Genomic DNA, 16,917 nt, shown 5'->3' on the forward strand with positions numbered 1-16,917 from the left:
GCTAGTTGTGTGGCCCTGGGCAAGTCATTTAATTACCCTACATCTCAGTTTCCTAAGTCCTCAACTCTAAAATAGGGATAATAATAATACCTACTTCCCAGAGTTATTTTAAGGGTCAAATATTTGCAAAGTGCTTAGCACAGCACCTGGAACACAGTGAGTACTTAACAAATGCTTCCTTCCTTCCTTCCTTCCTTCCTTCCTTCCTTCCTTCCTTCCTTCCTTCCTTCCTTCCTTCCTTCCTTCCTTCCTTCCTTCCTTCTTTCCTTCCTTCCTTCCTTCCTTCCTTCCTTCCTTCCTTCCTTCCTTCCTTCCTTCCTCCCTCCCTCCCTTCCTTCCTTCCTTCCTTCCTTCCTTCCTTCCTTCCTTCCTTCCTACCTTCCTTCCTTCCTTCCTTCCTTCCTTCCTTCCTTCCTTCCTTCCTTCCTCCCTCCCTCCCTTCCTTCCTTCCTTCCTTCCTTCCTTCTTTTTTTTTCCTTTTCATGCGTAGTTTCAAATGACATTCTAAACTGGTTGGACCAAATCAAAGCTGCGTCAGTGGTAAATTAGTGGAGCAGTCTTCCAACATCCAACACCAACACTTTTCCCCATCTTCCATTCTTTATGAGAGTAGCTTAAATGTGCATGTCTATGATTATTCATTATTTTGAACACAATCAAATAATTTGAGAGTTGGAATAGACTTTGGAAGTCATCTAGTCTATCCCTAACATGAAAGGAATCCTCTCTATCATATACCCTCCAAGTTGTGATTATTCAGCCTCTACTTCATGGCATTAAGAATAGGGAATTGTTGGGGCAGCTAGGTGCTGCAGTGAATAGAGCATTGGCCCTGGAGTCAGGAGGACCTGAGCTCAAATTTGACTTCATACTTAGTAGCCCTATGACCTTGGGCAAGTCACTTAACCCCAATTGCCTTTCCTACTTCCTTCTAAAAAGGAAAAAAAGAAAAAGAATAGGGAATTCTCATTTCTCAAGGCAACATAGTCCATTTTGTTTGAAAGATCTAATTTTTAATAATTTTTTTCATTGATATAAGGCCTAAATTGGCTTCTTTACAACTTTGTAACTGATTCTACTCTCTAGGAGGGAATCTAATCCCTTTTACACATGGCAACCCTTCAAATAATTGAAGACAAGCAATCATGTCTTTTCCGAGCCTTCTTTTCTCCAGGCTAAACATCCCTAATTGCTTCCACCAATCCTTATATAACATAGTCTCAAGGCAGGCCCTTCACCATCCTGGCTGTCTTCCTCTGGGCACTCTCCAGATTATCAATGTCCTTCTTAAATCATGATGCTCATAATTGAACCCAATATTCAAGACAAGGTGCTACAAGGGTTACTTCGCAAGTGGTCAAAAAATACAAATAGTTCTTAATAGTAGAAATGTGAATATTCAAGAACCATCCAAAAAAGAGGCTGCATTAAGAGTGAGAATACAGTGAGACTGTCTCCTCCCTATTCCTGGACCCTGTCTCTCTCTTTATGTAGTCACTTTTTTCAGATGAATCTTAATAGTTTGCATTAATATGTGGCTTTCTAAGTCAAAATATGGTAAGGTTTAGTGGTCCCCTTTCTACCTGAGTTTGATACCCCTGGTTTAGTCTGTAATAGGCTGAGAAGAACCAAGCTTCTTTATAATCATACAAATGATCTATGAATCTGAGCTCCTTTCATTTTGCTGATGAATAAATGAAGCCCGTGAACATAATGTAGACTTCCCAAGGCCATGTACATAGTAAAAGCACAGTCAGGATTCAAGACCAGGTTTTTATTGTTTGGTGTTATTGGGTTTTTTTTAAAAACACCAAATCTAACACTCTTTCTAATATATCATACAACTCTTCCTATACTGATCCAATCCATGTACAATAGTCAGTTACTAAATGAAAGGGAAACAATTCAACTTGAACATGGTTGATTTCTGTTCCTTTTCCCCCCCGCCATGTCCTCTCCCCCATTCTTGCCTATATAGTTGTGCTCTGTCTGTGCCAAGAGGCTTCAATGTCTTTCTCACTTTTCTACACATGCTTCAGTCAGTCAAGGCCTTAGGGAACAGCTTGGGGGTTGGGGATGGAAGCAGGCAAGACCCATCAATGATGGATCTTTGACACAATGAATACAATGTTAGAAATCACGTTGCAGGCCTTAGGAAGGAGAGGCCAAACAAAGCTGACAGGAGGTGATACTACTGATATTTATTCTCTGTGTGGAGAAGTACTAAATTAAATAGGCCTCATCCTGATTTGGTTCTCCTTCTGAGCTCCTGTGTGTTTTTATTTGTTGGAGGGCTCAGTAACATCATAATATTGGAGGTTCCTCAAGTTCCATAAGGCACTGTGTTTTATACCTTTTAATGTTCCCCATAGTGCCCACTAGGAATAATAAATACTTGTCAGCTGACATCTTTACATTGTACTTTAATCTAGACGTGTTTAATCTTAGGGTTGTGAGGTTGTTTTTTAAAACGATTTTAATAACTTTATTTCAATATGATGGGTTTCCTTATAATGCTATGTATTTTATTTTATGTACTTAAAAACACTTTTGAAGAAGGGGGTTTATAGTTTCACCAAAATTCCAAAGGAGTCTATGACATGCAGAAGGTTAAGAATCCCTGCAATAATAATTTATAAGATGGAAGTAGAGATTATTGATCTACTGCCATAAGACAAATATTGCTGTTCAGTCTTATCTAATTCCCTGTGACCCCATATGGGGTTTTCTTGGTAAAGATACTGGAGTGGTTTGCCATTTCCTTCTCCATCTCATTTTATAGATGAGGAAATTGATGCAGAGTTAAGTGATTGCCCAGAGGAACACGACTAGTAAGTGTCTGAGGCCAGATTTGAATTGAGGAAGACGAGTCTTCTGGGCTCCAGGCCTGGTACATAAGAAAAATGGGAATTCAGATAAAGATAATTTTAGGAAAAGTAAAACATCACTAATTTGTACTCTTTAGGAGAATGGCATATCTACATTTTTGAAAAATTTTAAGTGCCATTTTAAAAAAGCTGTTCTTGCCTATCTCCAAACATTTGAAGGGTTATCATATAGAAGAAAGGTCATATTTCTTTTGTTTGGCCCCAAAGGGCAGAACCAAGAACACTTACTATAAGTTGCAGAGAAGCAAATTTTGACTTGAGATAAGGGAGGAAAAGAACTTCTTAAGAATTTAAAGTGTCTGAGAATGGAATGGGCATGGTGTGAGGTGAGATATTAGGGAGGTCACCTCAGAGAGGTGATCATCTGAATCTTCTTTGGAAGTCTTCCAAAAGCAGATGGATGAATGGTGTCAAAATCAAATAGAAACGGGAATCACTAAACCATACATAAGGATCCCTTCTAGTCATATGTTGACTTAGAAAGCCATATATTAACATTATCTGTGTTCTATCATACTTTTATTTGTTTTGTTAAATATTTGCTAATTGCATTTTAATCTGGTTTGTAGCTACCTTCTGTGAGTGGGATGACCACTTGTTAGGTATGTTACATTGCTGATTCATTAGACTGTAAGCGCCTTGCGGGTAGGGACTCCCTTTTACCTTTCTCTGTATCCTCAGCACTTAGCACAATGCCTGGCACAAAGTAGGTATTTAATAAATGCTTATATTGACGGACCGATTTCTTCTGGTTATGATCTGGACTATATGGCCTCCGAGGTCTCTTCTAATTCTCAAAGTCTGTGAATTTTTTCAAGCACAAGTATGATAATTGGATTACTGGAATTCTAATTTTGTCTCTGGGATTATAGATCCTTAACCTCTCTGGGTCTAAGTTTCTTTATCTGTCAAATAACAGAATTAAACTAGGAAACCTCCCCAATATCTTCCAGGCTTATGATCTTTGCTTCTCTAAAACAAACAAAAATATTACCTAGTGTATCAATTTAAAAAAAAACTGGCCTTCAAAAACATCTTAGTTTAACATCATTCTCCAATGGATAAATGGTTAAAGAATATGAACAGGAAGTTTCTAGTCAAAGAAATCAATGCTATCTATAGTCATATGAAAAAATACTCTAAAGAACTATTGATTAAAGAAATGCAAATTAAAACAACTCTGAGTTATCACCTCACACCTATCAGATTGGATAATATGACAAAAAAGGAAAAATGACAGATATTGGAGGGAATGTGGGAAAACTGGGACACTATGAACTGTTGGTAGAGTTGTGAACTGATCCAACCATTCTGAAGAACAATTTAAAACTATACTCAAGGGGCTATAAAGTCATGTATACCCTTTGATCCAGCAATACTTTGGAGTAGATCTGTACTCCAAAGAGATTCTTAAAAAGGGAAAAGAACCTATTTGTACAAAAATATTTATAGCAACTCTTTCTGTAGTAGCTAAGAATTGGAAATCAAGGGGATGTCCATTAATTGAAAACAAGTATATGATTGTAATGGAATATTATTTTGCTATAAGAAATGACAAGCAGGATGATTTCCGAAAAACCTGGAAAGACAAACTGATAGAAAGGGAAGTGAACAGAACCAGGAGAACATTATACACAGTAACAGCAATACTGTATGAGGAAGAACTGTGAATGACTTATTCTCAGCAATATAATGATCCAAAATAATCCCAAAGGACTCATGATGAAAAATGCTATCCACCTCCAGAGAAAGAATAGATGTCTGAATACAGTCTGAAGCATATTCTTTCTTTCTTTTCTTCTGTTGTCTGTCTTTCTTATTTTTATTTTTTGTTTAAGTCCTCTTGCACACAATGACTAACATGGAAATGTTTTATATGATTGCACATATATAATCTATACCAGATTGCTTACTGTCTCAGGAAGGGGGGAGGGAAGGGAAGAAAGGATAGAATTTGGAACTCAAAACATTTTTTAAAATGTTTAAATTGTTTTTCAAATGTAATTGGGAGTAAAATAAAATTTCATGTTTATTTTTTAAAAGAATATCTTAATTTAAATCCAGTCTCAGATACCTACTAGTTATGTGACCTTGGAAAAATTATTTAACCTCTCAATGACTCATTTTCTTCATCTGTAAAAACTAGAATAATAACACCTAAATCACAGGGTTGTTGTAAAGATTAAAGGAGTTAACATATGTAAAGCACTTTGCAATCTTCAAATTGTTATAAAAATATTTGTTCTTATTATTTCTATTTTTATTAGCTGTTTATAAGCCTAAAGTTCTTGAGGGCATTAAAAAATAAAAGGTCCTTTCCAACTGAAAAATGGGATGATTTGATTCTCTTAAATTAGTCCCCTTTGTTCTCGATTACTTTCCCAAAAGTCAGGTCTATCATGTAGAAAGAGTTAGAGTCAAGATTAGCAATCTGTGGGATGCACTGGTATCCACAAAATACTGAAAGGAAAAGTAAAACCCCAATCATTAGATGGATCCTCTACAGAGGATTTTCATAACAAAACAGAAAAAATTGTATGTTGAGAGGATTCTAAATAATGGAAGAAATATTCACAATAAAAATAACCAATATAATTAATATAGGTCTTTGTGCTTTACAAAATACTTTATGGTCATTATCCTATTTGATACAAGCCCATGATGTAAATGTTCTATATATCCCCATTTTACAAATGTGAAAACTAAGGCTCAGAAATACAGTGTCACTATGAGTAAGTGCCAAGGCAGGATCTTGCCTACTCAAGGTCCTATCACTAAGCGATTCCAGTCATTGAAATGATCTATTTTACTCTATTAATTTGCTCAGAAAACCCCTTCTTCACAGACTGAAAAGGTAAATTTCTTCACCGAATTGGAAAGACTACAAATTCTGACAGTGGAGATCAAATAAATGATGTCTGCATTAACAGCTGAGTCCATTTTGTAAAGGAGAAAGAAAAAAAAACTTCCTAAGTTTTTAAAAATAATGTTATAACATTAATTCCACTGGTAAAGTAGCAGCATTTTAAAAGACCAATTTCATTTTGTGGCATTATCCAAGAGATAAAGTCAGAAATGCCAATATTCAGTGATTAAATATTCAAGACCATAACCTTTGATCTCTGCCATTCTCTTTAATGGAAACAAATCTGCTAATTGTTGATGGTATTGCTGAAAACATATCTAATCAAAACTTAAATACCAAGTCCTTTTAAGCATAGGCAAATATCACTTCATCAGTCATCATAGTTAATTATGAAGGAAATCCAAATTTCAGACCAAATGAAAATGGATATGAGAGCCATATTAAATGCCTAACTGAAATCTAAGTATATATTGTCTATCTAACAGTTGAGAATCCTTAAAGAAGAAGGAAGGAAGCAAGGAAGGAAGCAAGGAAGGAAGGAAGGAAGGAAGAAAGGAAGGAAGGAAGGAAAATGAAAGAAAAGAAGAGGAAAGGAATTGAGAAATGAAAAGAAATTAATTTTTTTGGGTGTGACCTTTTTTAAACCACTCTAGCTTGGTAATGATCAAGTACTGATCACCATTTGCCTAAGTTAGAAAGTGTTTTCTGAGAGTTTATCTATCCCATAAAGCTTCAATGATGTATAAATGGAGAACACTTGACAAGCTCGAATTTTTTTTCCAACTAAGTTTTATTGTTATCTTTTTTCTCTTGCCTAAATTTCCTGCTGTATCCTTCTCCCTCAAACTCACCTTTTAGAAAATGAACACAAAAGATGGTAGCATAGACAAGTATCTGATGAAAACTAAAAATGATTGGAGCTATGGAGAGAGAAGGAGCCATTACATATAGCAGCAGTAAGAGCGAGCCAACTGCATGACCAAGATGTGGGACTTCACAGAGGATCAGACAACAGTATTCAGGGAGGATTTTCAACTGTTTGACTCAACAGGGGATGGAAAGATCTTATGCAGCCAGTGTGGGGACGTGATGTAAGCCCTGGTCCAGAACCCTACCAATGCTGCGGTGCTCAAGGTCTTAGGGAATCCCAAGAATGATGAGATGAATGTGAAGATGCTGGACTTTGAACACTTTCTGCCAGTGTTGAAGACTGTAGCAAAGAATAAGGACCAGGGCACATATTAAGACTAGGTAGAAGGGCTTTAGGTGTTTGATAAGGAAGGGCACAGCATAGTCATGGGGGCTAAAATACGTCCTCATCACCCTGAGTGAGAAGATGACAGAGGAAGAAGTGGAAGTGTTGGTGGCAGGGCATGAAGGTGGAACAGTTGTGTCAGCTATGAAGAGCTAGTCCAGATGGTGCTGAATGGCTGAGAACAACTCCCCTTTCCACAAAGAACCCCCTAACTTTCTTAGTGTAAAAATCATCCTCTTGGGGCGGCCAGGTGGCTCAGCGAGTAAGAGCACCAGCCCCAGTGTCAGGATGACCTGAGATCAAATCCAGGCTCAGACACTTAGCACTCACCCAGAAACACCTGGCTGTGTAACCTTGAGCAAGTTACTTAACCCCAATTGCTTAAAAAATTCATTCTCTTGCCTCTGAAGCACATTTTCAGGGTTACCAGCATCCTTACTTCCAGCCCCCACCATAGTCTTCTTTAGCCTATTTGTTCTCTACTTTCACAAAATAAACTTTCTATCAGCTCCTAAAAATAAAAAACAAAAACAAAGAAAGAAACTATAAAAATGTGGATGTCAGGTAAGAACAGTGCTAAGGAGACTAAAGCCCAGAATGAGCTCGTACTTAAGGCAAATGCTAAGGACAACAAATAGAACACTTGCATCTATGTTGGAGGGAAAAGAGAGAAAGATCAAAAATGTCAGGGAAGAGATGGTAAGAATGCAGTTATCCGAGATGGCTAGGTGGCAGAGTGAATAGAGCACCAGCCCTGGAGTCAGGAGGACCTGAGTTGAAATCCAGCCTCAGACACTTAACACAAAAACTAGCCGTGTGACCTTGGGCAAGTCACTTAACCCCAATTGCCCTCCAAAAAGCAAAAAAAAAAAAAAAGAATGCTATTATCCAAAGCTAGCCTCAATAATTTTAGAGTTCTGTGGATCAGAGCATCATAGGCAAGAATCAGAACCGAATCTTCTTGACTCCAAGGCCACTCACTACATCACACAGTGGATGACCCGAAGATGTAAGGGACAGCTACTCTGCTGGATGGCAGAAACAAGAAGTAAAAATTCTTGATAGTCTGGGACTATGAGGTTGCTTGTTGACTGATTGAAAGGAAAGAATTAAAATTTCATGTATTTTAGGTGAGAAGTAACAAATAGCCTTTCAGTAGCTCCACCTGTCTGTCTGTTCTTACCTTTCTCCTCTCCCATTCATTTGCATGACAAGACCCATGAGTCATGGCTTGGTACCTCAGATCCACCCTTTGTGGTTTGTTGGAAGGCAACAAAGGCAGTGTTTTAAAGGGGGTAGGGTATAGACTGGGAATCAGGGATTGAGGGGGTTAAGAAGACTTTCTAACCTTAGTTGAAATAGAAGCTTAGGAGAATGATGTAGATCTATTAAGGAGGAGAATTAGACAGATGGAATGCCTGCAGGTTAACCAAGCTTTTTGTTTGTTATGAAAGACTTTATCCACTGGGGTTAAGAGTAGGGCATTACAGGTCTCTATCTCTTTATCTAGGAAAAAGTCATAATTGAAGGTGGTGATGGTTGTCCTGGTTCAATAGCTATAGTCTATGAGACTCTGCATTTTGTTATTAAAAGAACTGAAGACAGACTTGGGTGTCAAAGCTAAAAGAAATGACAAAGTCACCTTCTCTTATTTGGAAGAGGTCATACCTCAGGTAAGAAATAGAACAATGGGAACATACCTCAGCATAAAGCTGAGGGGAAGAAGCAGAGACATGGCTTCATGGCCAGTGGGGAATGATATCAATATATCTAGTGCCCTCATAGGCCCAATTCAGTGCAAGTAAACCTAGTTGGGGCAAAGGTATGGTCTCATAAGAAGATACCAGTTGACTTATCATACATGTCCCTCAGGTATATCTGATCTTCCCACTGATGGTATGTGAATTTGTGTGGAAATGTGCCCCAGGTTTGTTAGGAGAATGTTCTATTGCCACTTTTCTAACTCTGCTATTTCACTTAATGTTTGATTTAAAATAATGGTGTCTTTAAATCTAAATACACGGGGGGGGGGGGGGAGGGGGGCTGGTGAGATATGAAGTTGCATATTTACCCACAGAGAATTTTGGTCATGGTATAGCTTTGCTGGAAAGCCATTTAATCCACAAGAGGGGTACACATACCACAGAAATAATAGTAATGATAACTAATGATAATGATAAATAACATTTATAAAGTACTTACAAAATGTCAGGCACTGTGCTAAGTGCATTACAATTATAATCTCATTTGATCCTTACAGCACTCCTGGGAGGTAGATGCTATTATTATCTCTATTTTACAGATGAGGAAACTGAGGCAAACAGAGGTTAATTGACTAGCTCAGAGTACACAACTAGAAAATGTCTGAGTTCTGGCTGGAATCCAGGTCTTACTGATTCCAGGCCTGGTGCTTTAGCCATTGTGTACAATGTGCAAAGCAAAACAGGTCATGTTGTTGTTCAATCATTTAGTCGCATGTCACTCTTCATAACCCCACAGCTTGGGGGACAGGGGTTTCTTAGCAAAGTTACTGGAGTGGTTTGCCATTTCCTTCTCCAGTGGATTAAAGCAGACAGAGGTTAAGTAACTTGTCCAGGGTCACACAGTTAGTAAGGGTCTGAGGCCATAGGTCATAGGTCACAATCTTCCTTTGTCAGCTCAGACATCCCATGTTCTGAGTGATTCATTTCAAAACAGATACTGACAAACTGGGGCTGAACCAGAGATTGGAGATCATTCTGGTGAGCAGACTAACCATGCCATATAAGGGCTAATTGAAGGAATTGGACACATTTAGCCCACAAGGAAAAAAATGATTTAGAGTTGGTGGTATAGAAAAGTGATTGCACACATTCTGCTTGGTCTGGACAGACAGAATTGAGGCTTGAAGCTAAAGAAAGGCAGGTTTCAGTTTAATATATGGAAGAAGAAAAAAAAAGCTTCATAGTCAGAACTGCCCCCAAATGGAAAAGGCTACCTTGGGAGGTAGTGACAGAGGACAGGTGACCACTGTCTTAGTACATGGGATTCCTGCTTCAGGAAGGATTAGACGTGAGCTCATCTTCCAGGCCTATAAAACTAACATGCTGCCTCACACTAATGGAAATTCATTTGATGCTGTCTCATCTGGCAAGCTGTATGTTGCAGAAAGAATTAGAAATTTAAAGATAGGCTGTGTGGCCTTGAACCTGTTTCTTTACCTCAGTTTCTTCCACAGAAAAAAGGGTAATAAAATTAATCTATAAAACAGGAATGTTCTGAGTAATTACTAACAAAAGATGTCTAAGTAATAATGTTAATTTCCAAACCACATAGATGAGACGATAAATGTTGTGAGGAGGCCATAAACTGAGACTGTTGCTCAGACCCTGTTAAATGTAAATTGGGATTCAAGATGATGTTTTCCAGGATGACACTCCTGAGACCCCACTTGATTATATTAGCTTCAAGACAGGTCAAAAATTCATTAACACTTTTTTCCCCTAATTCCAATTGAATTCCCTTGATTACTTTTTAATACACTAATTGAAAAGCATTATTTTAATAGGGGGGAAATAGAGAAGTATTATTCAGCCTGATTCAGTTTTTGTTTACAAAATTATAGCAAATTGAATTACAGCACTATTTTACACAGTTCTTTCAAATGAATGAATTCTTATTCTTCATATCTACTGACAGTTTCTCTCAACATTGTTTTTCCACAAAAGAAATAGATTCTTCAATAATTGTTTATATGTGGTTGAACATTTATAAGAAATCATTCCTTTCAGAGTAATGGAAATGTGCTTTAATGGGATTGGCTTAAAAAATATTCTACCCCTTCCCTAAAAACAGAATGAAATAATGTCATTCATGTGTTCGGCATCTATGTTGCACAAGGCACTGATGGTTTTAATCCTATTCTCATCCTTTGAAGAATAGCGTTGATGTTTTCAAATATATGTGTTTTTGCATATGTAGATATGTTCTGTCTGTCTAATTTCACTGAAATAACCTTAGCAAAGGAAAGCATAAAGGCAAACTCAAAATTCAAATTTTCTTGCTTGGTGATAACTGATTTTATGAAATTTTCCAAAAATCTCTTTATTCCTATTGCTCATTCAAACACATATATTACACATATAATATACAGAAAACATGTATGTATATTTGTATATATACACATACCCATATATGTCTCTATATATAAACTATATATATATATATATTTATATAATGCAAAATAAAATCCTCCTTTTTTTTTTACTATAAGACTCAATATAATGGCTATTAAAAACTTTCTAGATGATGGTGTTGAAGCAGGAAAACTCCATGAGCTCCCACCATAACCACCGCAAATACCTATAAAATATGACTCTAAACAAATTTTAGAGCTACAGAACCCACAAAGGGACAGAGAGAAACAAATCTCCTGCTGAAGGCAGCCTGGCAGGCAGACAGGAAGGGTCCATCACAGCATGCTGGGAGCCAAGCCCAGCCCTACCTGAGCCAGTGGTTTTAGCCCCAGGGCAGCCCTGACCATCAGCAGCTGGAGCGGACTTTGGAAGAGTGGATCAGCAGCAGCTGTGGCAATTTCCAGAATTATCAACCCATAAATGCCAAAGACACAGTAAAATGTCAGTGTGGAACTCTGTTGGAACTGGGGGGGGAGGGGCTAAGCATGGTCTGGCCTCTGCCCCCTGGGGCGAGAAGCAGCAGAGGTGTGGCAGCCATGGAGCCACCTCCATGTGGCTGCTTCAGAGCTCCTGGCCTGCAGATCATATGGGTACCAAGCAACCATTCAGAAGGTAATCTCTCTTGCTTTAACCTGCCTGGATCTGGATTGTGGTCTTGGGTGGTGGTCCTGAGGTGTGTGACCAGTGAGCTAGAGCTTGTGGGGGCAGCAGAGAGGGCATCCAACTAATAGCTCTTGCAGCTATGAAAACCCCACTGATTTGGGATAAAGCTATCCTTTCTGGAAGCAGAGTTCTACTGTGGCAAAGACCTCAAAAGTCAAGTAATTGAGTGGCAACATGAGGAAGCAAAGGAAGTAAAGCAAGCACAGCAATCAAACCTTGCATTTCTTTTTTGGGGACAAAAAGGATCAAAGCATGGAAGGGAAGGAAGACAACAAAGTCAGAACTCCTGCACCAAAAGCGTCCAAGAAAATATGAACTGGTTAGAGGCCATGGAAGAGCTCAAGAAGGATTTTGAAAATCAAGTAATAGAAGTGGAGGAAAAATTGGGAAGAGAAATGAGAATGATGCAAGAGAATCATGAAAAGAGAGTCAACAACCTGACTGAAGAAAATAACACCTTAAAAATAGACTAACTCAAATGGTAAAAGACAATGAGGAGAAAATGCCTTAAAAACCCAAATTTGCCTGATGGAAAAAGAATTTCAAAAGCTCACTGAAGAGAATGATTCCTTCAGAATTAGACTGGAGCAAATGGAAGCTAATGACTTTATGAGAAATCAAGATCCTATTAAACAGATCCAAACAAATAAAAAAAATTAAAAAATTCCTTTTCTCTCCTCTAGCCTCAGCTTCTCAGCTGACGATCTTGTTTCATACTTCACCCAAAACATTAAAATCATTCACTGAGGGCTCCTCCTTTTCTCCTTCTCCTAATCTCCCACCATTCAGACATCTTTCCCTTCTATCTCCTCCTTCACTCCTGTTTCAGATGAAGAGCTATCCCTTCTTTTTGCCCAGGCACCCTCTTCCACATATGCCCTTGATCCCATTCTCTCCCAACTTCTTTAGCAGATTGTCCTATAATCATACCCCTTTTGTCTCTCATCTTTAGTAGATTCCTATCTACTGGCTCCTTCCCTAATGATTAGAAACATCCATGTCATTCCCAATCTTTAAAAACCTTAACTTGTATATTTGGTGAGCTAGGGGACCAAATGACAATGGTTTTATTGATTGATCTTTATGTTATTTACTTTGCTATACTGTCCCAATTAAATGTTTTACTATTTGATTTAGAGTCTTTGCTTCATCTCTTGGTATAGTAGAGAAAAAAACTGGATGGGAGTCAAGTCAAATTTGCATAATAATTAGCCCAAATACCTCTCACTGAACTAGGGGATAGAAAGAGGCTTCAGAGTTGAATGGAACCACTGTTGCAAAATGAATCCCTAAAGCCAGGAAAACTGCAACCTATACTTGAGTACTCAACAAATATAAACATAGTGCCATCAATAGGATCCTACAGTTATCCCTCTATATCACAGGGATTAAGGGTACAGCACCCTACAATCTGGAAAATCCACATAAAATTTTTTGTCTCTCCCTTCGTACCAGAGAAGTCTGGATTATTATGATATTAAGAGGTAAAATACATTGATATTACATAATACTATACATACTTATATATATATATATATATTTATGCATTTTTCTAAAGTTATTCTGTGTCATCTGCTGACCTACACATACCTTCTGTAGCTTCCACAAAACTCCCCCAAAATTCCCATTTAATTTCTGATGCCAACTCATGATATATTGAAACTGTGATGGGTAAAGTCATGATGTAGAAGGGATAGCTGTATACTTTTCAATTGGGAGAGGAAAGGAAAACCTATTGCCTGAGTTTCTTAACTCAATAGATTAACAATTAATCAGAATAAATGAGAGAGACAGAGAGAAAGAGACAGAGACAGAGAGAGAGATTTGATCCCACCACCACCATCCTTGCCCCCCTTTCCTGTCAGGATTTACTATCTTGCCCCCTGTTTCATCCCAGGCTTTTAAGTTAAAAAAATATCTATGGAACAGTTCCTACAAGCAAAAATCATTTAAAAGGTGCTCAGCTACAGCAGGATACCGCTTAAATGACATCCCCTACACCATTTGCTGGAGGGGAGTCTGCTAATCTAATACCTGTTAATTTTCTTTATACTTAGGGCTGTAGCACACCAGAGGCTTGCTTATATTTAATTTGTCAAGGGTGGCAGGGTTTGTATTACTCAACAACCAGCCAGTCAGCTACTTTTCGCATTCTGGGAGCAGGCTGGGCTCTTTCAGGCATTGCTGCACAACAAGGCCCTTGGAGAGGACTTGCCACTACAATTTATGAATCACCCATTCCTGCTCGATAGAGATCTTGTCATGCCTGAGCCTGTCAGGACTCATCTCCATCTCCATCACCCCTGGGGCAAAAAGTCAACATCAGTTTCTGCTCACTTCTTTGATTTTAGCTGATCACATCCTTATCACCAGAACCTTAAGCAAGTGCCTTCTTTGAAACATTTAAGGTGGAAATCTAGTCATGAAAAGAAGTCTTCACCAATATCTATTCTGATTCCTGCTAAAAGAAGGCGCCCAGAGAAATGCACTTGTAAACCTTTCTAAGATAAAAAGAACAAGATTTCCCTAATGATTTGTTTATTGTATTTTCTGTCTCTTACGCAAGACTGCTAAAGTCCTTTATGACCAGAGAAAATTGCAAGAGAAAAATATAATGTAATCTTACTAGTGGAAAAAGCCAGGATGAGTCCCATGTCACAATGAGACTTCGGAGTGTGATTTTGGCAGAAGTCACTCCAAAGAGTGACTGATTAGTTTTCTCTCTAATACGAAATTCTTCCCTTCAAAGTGTCAACCTCAGCTCCTTGGGGGCAGCCCAATGTAGTGGATAGAATGCTGGGGGTCATGCAGAATCATGAACACTTGGGTTCAAATCCTGTCTCAATCCATTACAAGTTGTGGGACCCTAGGGAAATCACTTAACTTCTCTGGGTATCCATGTGTAAATATTTGTATTTATTCACTTTGTATTTATGCCATGTACAATTATACAAGCACAAGTACATTTATACATATATTTATTTTCCCTTTCACCATGTAAGCCTCTTGAAAGCAGGAATTGTTTCATTCTTGGTAACTGTATTCGCTGCCCCCAGCACATTTGTAAGTACTTAATAAATACTTGTTGATTGACCCACTGGTGGTAGCGGCTTATCAATTACTTCTAAGGTCCTGTCCAACTTTAAAACTACCATTCCACGATCTTTCTGTCCAATTTCTACCTACCCTTCAAAGTCTAGTGCAAATGCCCCATCTTTCTAGAAGCCTTCCCTGATTTCCCCAGTCAGAGATGAGTCTTTCTTCCTCTAAACTCTTCCAGTGATTTTTACCTCTCTTATTGGAAAGTAATAGATAGAGAGGTGGCCTCACATTCAGGAAGATCTGGGTCCAAATGCTGCCCATGTAACCTACTTACTTTATGATTGTGGAGAAGTCATGTGACCTCTCAGGCCCACCTCTATCCCCTTACCCACCCCCACCCACTAGGACAGCTCTCTAAGATCTTAAATTACAAAGCTGGTACCAATTTGCAGCAGTCAGGAAAGTTCCTCAAAACTAGCTTGGTACACTGATGAAATCACAGTCCCATGAAGAAAAAACAATAATTGTACTTTCACATTATATCATATATTCTGGTTCTCTGTGTCTATATATATATATATATATATATATATATATATATATATGTCTTCTGTAGGATTGTAAGCACCTCACATGCTGCCATTGCATTTAATTCTAAGTTCAGGGCCTTGTACATGATAATTTCTCCATTAATAATTGCTGATTAAACATTTTTTTGTTTATATAATGGTGCTTGTTTGTTCAAGACATCAAGACACTGGAAGTGTTGAATTTCCACCGAAATGAAGACCATAACTATTTGTAATTAGACAGCTGAAGGATGTTGTTCTCAAGAGGATTTTCCCTTTTATTTGAATTCACATTCCAACACAGATTGATTTTCATCTCTTTTAGGTCATGAGTATACAAACTGCATATTATTTCTTTGTATATCCCCACAATGTCTAGTAAAGTGTTTGCAAGCTGCTAGTATTTAATAAGCATTTTTGAATGTGAAATGGATGAATTGTGGTCCATGTGAATTCTTGGAATCTTTACCCCAATTCCAACTGATGAGTCAAGTCCCCAGAGCTTGGCTATATCTTCCCATCAAGGTTCTAGCAGATACCTTACAGGAAATAAGGCCTGATTCTCTAATGCCACTGACTCTATCCCTGACTAAAATATTTTCCCACAATATTATAAGTTCAGAATCAATTCAGTCAGCCCATCTTAAATAGTTTTTAGAAAGGGCTATTTGTGGAGAGCAGAGTGGGGATATTTATGGATGGTGGAAGCAACTCAGCTAAACCTTCCTGACATTCTCCTCCAAACAACTTTAAAATAACACCTCAAATTGAATTCTGGAGTCTCTGGTGAGACATTTTTCCAGCCTAAGATATTTTAGGAGATTGGCAGTAGAGGTCTGTGACACCAGAATGGGAGTCATCCTAGAGCACAGGAGACAAGCAGCATCAACAGGAGGTCTGGAAGCTCTCAGTCCAGAGACAATAAGGGGGTCTGACAACTGGTCAGAAAGATTACAGGAGGACCATTTGCTGACACTGGGTATAGGACCCTGTTTCATTGCCTACATATAGTTGCAGGTTACAGCTCCTGGTCATAGTTCCAGGTGGAGAAGAGTACTTGTGGTTGCTCATAATGGAGTAAGGACATCAGCTCCAAGTCAGAAAGGAACACTAGCTCTTATGACCACAGGAGAGCAGGGGACCTAGTCACAGTTGCAAGGCCAAGAGGAGTGACAGCACTTGTAGTTGCAAGGGGGAAAGACCCTCCTTCAAAAAAGATCAGAGTACAGGCTAAGAGATCAGTGACTACATCTCTCCTTGTATTGTACCAACATGGAAGCACCAAAAGCTTACTGAGTCCCCAGAACTAGCTATGAAAACAGCAGTATGAAGAGGCTGCAACTTGGGACAATGCTACCTCCATCCTAGGAGCAGAGCACAACTTTAACATAAAATTAAAAGTCAAGAAATAGGTTGGGAAAATGAGTAAACAAAAAACAAACAAGAACATGACCATTAA

The 16,917-nt window shown here is 38.4% G+C and overlaps 1 pseudogene; it reads left to right on the plus strand.

Annotated features, from left to right (window-relative positions):
- Nucleotides 1-6,738: 6,738 nt before the first annotated feature.
- On the plus strand, nucleotides 6,739-7,791 carry LOC138143340 (myosin light polypeptide 6-like; annotated as a pseudogene).
- Nucleotides 7,792-16,917: the final 9,126 nt, after the last annotated feature.

The sequence above is a fragment of the Petaurus breviceps genome, unplaced genomic scaffold (assembly GCF_028583685.1).
Source record: "Petaurus breviceps papuanus isolate PSGF00001 unplaced genomic scaffold, PetGlider_PUasm1.0 138, whole genome shotgun sequence".
NCBI lineage: Eukaryota > Metazoa > Chordata > Mammalia > Diprotodontia > Petauridae > Petaurus > Petaurus breviceps.